Source organism: Leptonychotes weddellii, unplaced genomic scaffold (genome assembly GCF_054177405.1).
Source record: "Leptonychotes weddellii isolate Sample4059 unplaced genomic scaffold, ASM5417740v2 HiC_scaffold_311, whole genome shotgun sequence".
Lineage (NCBI taxonomy): Eukaryota > Metazoa > Chordata > Mammalia > Carnivora > Phocidae > Leptonychotes > Leptonychotes weddellii.
This window is the reverse complement of record NW_027907944.1, coordinates 27-8,199: the sequence shown is the minus strand read 5'-3', so window position 1 is coordinate 8,199 and position 8,173 is coordinate 27. Positions and strand designations below refer to the sequence as shown.

Sequence of the window (8,173 nt, the reverse complement as noted above, 5' to 3'; positions counted from 1 at the left end):
CCTAAGGCAAGAGAAACAAAAACAAAAATAAACTACTGATATTACACCAAAATAAAAAGCTTCTGCACAGATAAGGAAACGATTAATGAAACTAAAAGACAACCTACTGAATGGGAGAAGATATTTGCAAATGACATATCTGATAAAGGGTTAGTAGCCCAAATATATAAAGAACTTCTACAACTCAAAACCAAAAAGCAAATAATCCAATTTAAAAATGGGCAGAAGACATGAACAGACATTTCTCTAAAGAAGACATACAGATGGCCAACAGACACATGAAAAGATGTTCAACACCATTCATCATCCGAAAAATGCAAATCTAAACAACAACGAGATTCGCCTCATACCGGTCAGAATGGCTAAAATCAAAAACACAAGAAACAAGTGTTGATGAGGATGTGCAGAAAAAGGAACACTTGTGCACTGTTGGTGGGAACGCAAACTGGTGCAGCCACTGTGAAAAACATTATGGAGCTTCCTCAAATAATTAAAAATAGAATTACCATAGGATCCAGTAATTCCACTACTGGATATTTGCCCAAAGAATATGAAAACACTAATTCAAAAAGAAATACACACCCTATGTTTACTGCAGCATTATTTACAATAGCCAAATTATGGAAGCAACTTAAGTATCCATTGACAGATGAATGAATAACAAAGAAATGATATGCATATACAATGGAATATTACTTGGTCATTAAAAAGAATGAAATCGGGCTCTCCACGTGAACGAAAGGCCCGCCAGCCACACTCAGCGGGAAGGAACGCACCAGGCGAACGCGCCGGAGGGGCTGAGGCTGGGCGCCGTGTCCCCCAGGCTTCCCCTGGCCGCGCTCCCGCCAACTTGGGCCCTGAGCACGGGGACGCGCCGCGTTGCCGTAGAAACGCCGGAGCCGGCGCAGCGGCGCAGGGGGCTGGCTCTCAGGCTCCAGGAGGCGGCGGCTCGCACCCTGGAGCACGCTCGGGTGCCTCTGAGCCCAGGTCGTTGGGCCCGGATCAGGGTCCCCGGCCATGCGCAAGGGACGCTCACACCAGACAACTGCAAGATGCTGTCACAAATGTGGAGAAGCATTTCAGAGAGCTTTGCCAAATCTTTGCTGCTTATGTGGGGAAAACTGCCAGACTGCGAGACAAAGCGGACCTACTGGTGAATGAAATCAATGTGTATGCCTCTACAGAGACCCCAAATTTAAAGCAGGGCCTGAAAAACTTTTCTGATTAGTTTGCCAAACTTCAGGATTATCGACAAGCAGAGATATTTTATAATAATTTTCAATAGGTTGAAGGACTTGAAGCCAAAGTATTGAACGTTTGAAAGCTTATGGAGCCATTGTAAAAATGAAACGAGATGACCTCAAAGCAACATTAACAGCAAGGAATCGAGAAGCTAAACCAGTTAACTCAGAAAGAACACGTCAGCGAAACCCATCGGATCGACATGTTATTGATTTTGAATAATTTTAAAGAAAAAAAAAGAAGAAATAGAAACCCAGGCAGAAACTGAATTGCAGAGAACTACAATGGATGCTACCCGGACAACTCGTCATCTGGAGAAAACTACTGACAATTTTGAAAAGCAGAAAATAAAGGATATAAAGACTATATTTTCAGGATTTATCACTATTGAAATGTTATTTCATGGCAAAACTTTAGAGGTCTACACTGCTGCCTACCAAAACATACAAAAGATTGATGAAGAAGATTTGGAGGTTTTCCGAAATTCTCTGTATCCACCAGATTATGCATCCCGTTTAGATATAGTAAGAGCAAATTCAAAGTCGCCTATTACACTCTCAGCTAAGTGTATATCTGGAGCAGGACAGGTAACCACCTGTCGACTAAGAAAGGATTAACAGGCAGAAGATGATGATGAAGAGGATGAAGACTTAGATGTTACAGAAGAAGAAAATTAATTTTCTTAAGTAAACTTCACCTTTCAGTTTTCATCTTAAATGACTTGGAATCCAGAATTACTACACTATAAAACTTTATACTGGCTTCATACACATTAAACCTCAAAATGAAATCCTACTGGAAATGAAAATTAAAGGAAATTTGTGCTGACCAAAAAATGAAGGTTTTAAAAAATATTACACACCAGTCATTTCAACATCCTATGTGATTTTTGTATAGGTTCTATTTTAAAAAAAAATTATGTATTTCAAAAGTATTTCATATTAATGCACTATACGTAGTTGTGGTTGCAGTATAAGTAGATGACAAAAAAACGAGATTTAACAAAAAAAAATAAAAATAATGAAATCTAGCCATTTGCACAACATGGGTGGATCTAGAGCGTATAATGCTAAGTGAAATAATTCATTCAGAGAAAGACTAAGACCATATGATTTCACTCATATATGCAATTTAAGAAAAAAAAAAACAAATGAACAACAACAACAAAAAAAGACAAACACAAAAAGAGATTCCTAACTATAGAGAATGAACTGCTGGTTGCCAGAAGGGATGCGTGGAGGGACGGGTGAAATAGGTGAAGGGGATTAAAAGTACTCTTACCGCGATGAGCACTGAGTAATGTATAGAATTGTTGAGTCACTATGTTGTACACCTGAAACTAATATAACACTATATGTTAACTATACTGGAATTAAATATATACATATAATAAAGGCATGGAGAATAAAGTTAAAATCCACCTATCATCCTCTTACCACTTAGAGAGCATTCCTCTGAAACACATCTTTCTCTAATTTGCTAAGTATATATATCAATATCTATCTATAGATATATCTATATTATTTGTGGGATAGCATACTTGCTATTTTATAATTTCTTTTATATTTGATTTATTAAAAGCATATATATATTTCCCATATGAATCATTTTATCACTTTCAGTGCCTACATACGATTACATTGTAATGGTTGTACCATAATTTATTACATTTATTTAATGTAATTTTAGGGTTATCCAGGGAAACAGAATCTGTTAGTTAACATATCCCCAAGTATACATGACAATCTAAATATTCCTAAGTTAGGAAATTCTATGAGGTTTTGTCTGTATTTGGTACACCTTCCATGATGTTTACCTAAAGCACAATATTCCTTCCCAATTTTAAGCCTCGTATCTTTTCCTTGTCATTGTCTTCAATCATATTTTCTTTTATTGTTTTTGTTCTTCCTGTTTATATTCTCTAGGATCCCTGTTATATGTAAATTTAAGTCTATTCATTTTCATCTGTGTCTTTTTCTTCTGATTTTCTGGAGAATTTCTCACATTTGCTCTTCTAACTCACCAATTTGATTTGATACAGTGTCCAATTTGCTATTCAGTGGTCCCACTGGCATTTTTAATTTGACAAGTCTGATTCTCATTTCCACCCAATCCTCCATGGTCTTCATAACTTTTTCCCTCAATGTCATCCTGGTTGCAGTGAACTCTGATGTTGTTGAGAACACACATTTTCCATTTCTTGCAGTAATGTATTTCATTTGGAGGCCATTATTCTAGTTTTTAAGGGTTACCTGTTTTCCATTTTGTTTTGTTTTTAAATTTGTAATATTTGTTGATAGACCTTGCTTCCCCCTGCCATTCTCTCTTTTCCAAAAAGAATCTAATGTATTCATTACCAGTTTTTAGCCAAATAGGAAGTGGGTTGACTCCTGTCAGAATTTTGTGTCACTGCTCTAGAAAAATTAAGGAAAGTCACATATAAAATAAATTGTGATCTTCCAGTGCAGCTCAAGTAGTCTCAACAGAGCAGTAGTGACAGAACTGGGCCTGAAGGAGCACTGACTCCCTGTGAAGTGTGTCTCCGAATGGTGAAAGGTTACCCAGAAGGCAGAGACCATGCATTTCTAGGCCTCTGCAGGGTTTGGATAGTAATACTAGAGACAAAACCTGGAGCCATCCCAAGCCATAGGTGCCAAATGCCCTGGAAGTTAGAAGGTGTGGGAGGTGGTTGAACTGTCTTGTTTTCCAGCTCTCTCCTATCTCAGATACAGTACAAGGTGTTTCCGGCCACCATCTCCTCTACTTCCTTTCATGCTGCTTCTGTGCTCAGAGAGGAGCCACATACTCATCCTCCAAACTTCTCTAGTGTGGTGCCATATTTATATTAGTTCACAGAAATTCCTTAAATTCCTGCCATGTAGTTGATATCTTTTCCTTGATTCTGTGGCTGGTAAAGACTTTTCATAATTTGTATATTTTCTATTGGTTATTTTAATAGGGGAGGGGGAGATATGTCATCATGTCTTGAATATGAATGACTCCTCTTCATTAATTCTCAATTTTCTCTTCTCTTTCATTTCATTGCCATCAGAAATAGAACAGTTATAATTATCTTCATTCCCTCCCTCTGCCCTTCACTTACTGGCATAACTGGAAAAATCTCTTGTCTTGGTGGAAGAATTGTCATTTTTTTTTACCTTCATTGAAAACACCCTGGGGATTTTCCTCAAATAATTGATTAAACTGTATTTAAAATAAGTTACCCATTTGATTTATTTCTATTTTTGATGCATCTAAATTTCCTCTTAGTTTGAATTTATATTTAGTATTTTAGTGTCTTTTAGTAATTGCATCTACATTTGATGAGATGTGGAAGAAGCTTATATTTATTAGATTGTAAATTATTATGCATGTGCAATTTTGATTAGCGAAGTGCACCAGAGTATTGTTATGGATTAATAAGGGAGAAAATCTATGCACAAACAATGAATCATGGAACACTTCATCTAGAACTAATGATGTAATGTATGGGGATTAACATAAGAATAAAAAATAAATAAATAAATAAGGGAGAAAATGTATGGTATTACCCAAGAGAAATGAGTTGAAATTTTAGTTCACAAACATAATGGAAACAAATGGCTTGACTGTCACATATGTTAAATTGCAAAAAGAACTACTGCTAACATCTCTGTACTATGGTAACCTGGCTCTTGAGAATACCTGAATGGTACTTTGGTATTTTTTCCCCAGAATATGCAATTTATAGCTAACTAAACCACCTGTACTATTTTTCCATTAGCTACATTGAATGCATATTTATTCAAATATATTACATATATTTGAGATATATATACACACACACATATATATATTTGGTTATGAATGCAAATATATACATAAAAGAATATAAAACTAATGTTTCTAAGCATGACTTAATATGATCTGGGCTTGGTGAGTTAGGAAATGGGGTTAGGGATATTGCTATGAGTTCAGCAGGGCAGTAACCGAGTTATAAGATAATTATTCCTCTTCAATGGCTCTCACCATGACAACTCGGTTCTGAAATTCAACTATTATTCAGCTCAAATTATTGTCAAAGTTTAAAGCTTGAATTTTATTGACCTCCTTCTGATGTCTATGACATCTAATCATCTGGGTATATGAAACCAGATTGTTAACAGTAAGAGCAGCTCAAAAGATTCTTTGCTATACACACCTAGACAGTTCCTTTGTTAAGCCCAAATGATGATCCAGTCCCTGGGTTCTGTTATACATGCACCACCTTGGGGCAGAAATTGAACATGGCATTCCCATCTCCCTTACTATCAAACTGCAAATCTTTCACAGTCCAAACATCACAGTTTGTTTTATAGTCAAATATAGGTTATCTTGTAGCATAAACAGTAAAGCTCTGCTCAACTTTCATCAGACAGAAAGAAAGAGAAAGAAAGAAAGAAAGAAAGAAAGAAAGAAAGAAAGAAAGAAAGAAAGAAAGAAAGAAAGAAAGAAGGAAAGAAAGAAAGAAAGAAAAGAAAAGAAAAAGGAATAAGAACAAGAAATATACAGGAGCCATTAGATTTTAGTGCCAATAACTCTGATAAATTCCATGCCTCCCTGGCTTAAAACTATGTGGGCAAGAATCCTATCCATTTTTTTTTTTCCTAAGTATCCTATCCATTTAACCCATCTGATTTTGGACCCATCTCTAGAATTAAAAAAAAAAAAAAAGTGTTGTTTTCAACTGTCAAGTCCAAAAGAAGTATTGAAGTATTGCTCCTCAACCCCCGAATCTGGTTAGTAGCAGTTAAACAGTATATTAGTTTTCTAGTACTGTTATAACACACCACAGACTAGGTGGCTTAAAGAACAGAAATTTATTTTCTCATAGTTCTGGAGGCTAGAAGTTCAAGATCAGAGTGTTAGCAGGTTTGGTTTCTTCTGAGGCCTCTCTCCTTGGCTTGGAGACAATTTCCTTCTCACTGTGTCCTCACATGGTTACACTCTGAGTCTGTGTGTTGTCTGTGTCCTAATCTCTTCTTCATAAAAGGACACCAGTCATATTGGATTAGAGCCTACCCATATGAGTTCCTTTTACCTTAATTACCTCTTTAAAGGCCCTACTTCCAAATATAGTCATATTCTGAAGTACTGGTGGTTAGGACTTGAACATATAAATTTGGGGGTGGGGGATGGGCACAATTTATAAGACTACTAAAGGAACCAAAAATAGTTTTATATTTGTTTTATAACTACTACTACAAGTAAATGCTATTGGCCATATAAAAGTACACAGACTGCATCTCTAATAAACTGACAGACTCATTGGTGAAATCAGACATACACATGAGAAAGATTAATAATTAGAGAGTGTCCCAATGAGTGGTGAGGGCTATGGAGTCACTCAGCTCCTCCAAGTTAAGATCCACCCTGTCTCTGCCCACAGCAAGCTTACTACCTAGAAAGGGGAAACAGATCCATACACAACTATAACTAAGCCTACCAATTACTCTTGATATTTGAGCAAAATGCTGTGGAAACTCAAAGAAGGGAGATATATCTTCTAAGCTGTTGAGGAAAGAAGGCGGGGTTAGAAAATTTTATGGAAGAGGTGATGGGGTGAGTGGTCATTAGCCAAGAGAAAGTCAAATCCTACCTGGGGAACAGTATGGCAATAATGATCAAGTATGAGGTATGTTCAGTGTGTGATCATGAGCAGAGCTGCTAGTGTTTAGGTATAGGTCTAGAGATCAGAAGAGTGGTGCCTGACATAAAAAAAAAAATTTTTTTTCGTGGAATCAGTCATACAGCAGGATATGGGTGAAGTGGAAGCTATGAGCAAGAATGGAGGGAGTGTAAGAAAGAGTAGCACTGAGAACAAACTTTTGGGAAACGTTCACATGCAGGAGTGAAGCAGATATAGACAAGCTAGTGAATCAAAGGGACACAGTAGAGGCAATCATGCTGAGCACAGCAGATGTAAAAGGAAGCCAAAGGCAAGGAGAGCAAGCACTTGAGAAGTAGGTGAATTATACACTGTAAGCAACTGAAGTTGTTAGGTGTTCAATGCTTCAGAAAGATCAAGGAGAGACATCAGCTTTAGCAACTAGGAGATTACAGGTGATCACACAGGCTTGGTTTTAACGGAATAAATAGGCTAGAAGCTAGACTGGAGAGAATTAAGGAGCAAATGGTCCCAGGAGACATGGAGGTAGCAAAGCCAACCCTTGTAAAGCAGCAGCACTGAAAGGAAAAGCGTGAGTGCCCAGAGGTGGAGGGCGGCAAAGCAAGAAGAGAGGGATAAGAAGTAGGAGTTGGCAATCCCCAACACAGCTGGATTCTGTGCAAGAAACTGTAAATACGTCCCCTCTGCTGTTCCTCTCAACAACTTAGGTACCCTAATTTGACCATGAGGAAACCAAGCTCAGAGCGTCTAAGTTTCAATAGTTGGTAATGGACAAATTGAAACTCAATTTTAAGCTGTAGTTGCCAGTATTTTGTTTCTCTTTGTCTCTATTAGTAGAATTTCAAGTACTAGGAGGAAAGGTTAATTAAAATATGGGGGATCAGGGGGCAGAGCAAGATGGCAGAGGAGTAGGAGACCTGGATTTCGTCTCCTCTCAGGAATTCACCTGGATAGGGATCAAACCATTCTGAACACCTACAAACTCAAAAGGAGATCGAAGAAAAGAATAGCAACAACTCTCTCATCAGAAAAGCGACCACTTTCTGGAAGGTAGGACGTGCGGAGAAGTGAATCCGAGGATAGACGGCGGGGGAGGGGCCTCCATCAGCCGCTTCTGGCAAGTGATAGAGCCACGGAACACAAAATCAGAACTTTTAAAAGTCTGCTCTGCTGAGGGACATCACTCCGGTGGCTAAGCGGGGGGTGGAACCCTCATGGGACAGTGTGGTCTCAGGACCCTCAGGGTCACAGAAAGACCGGGGGTGCCTGAGTGTGGCAGAGCTC

The 8,173-nt window shown here is 38.0% G+C and overlaps 1 pseudogene; it reads left to right on the top strand.

Moving 5' to 3' along the window:
• The first annotated feature begins 712 nt into the window (after positions 1–712).
• On the top strand, positions 713–1,919 carry LOC102743365 (CBY1-interacting BAR domain-containing protein 1-like; annotated as a pseudogene).
• Positions 1,920–8,173: the final 6,254 nt, after the last annotated feature.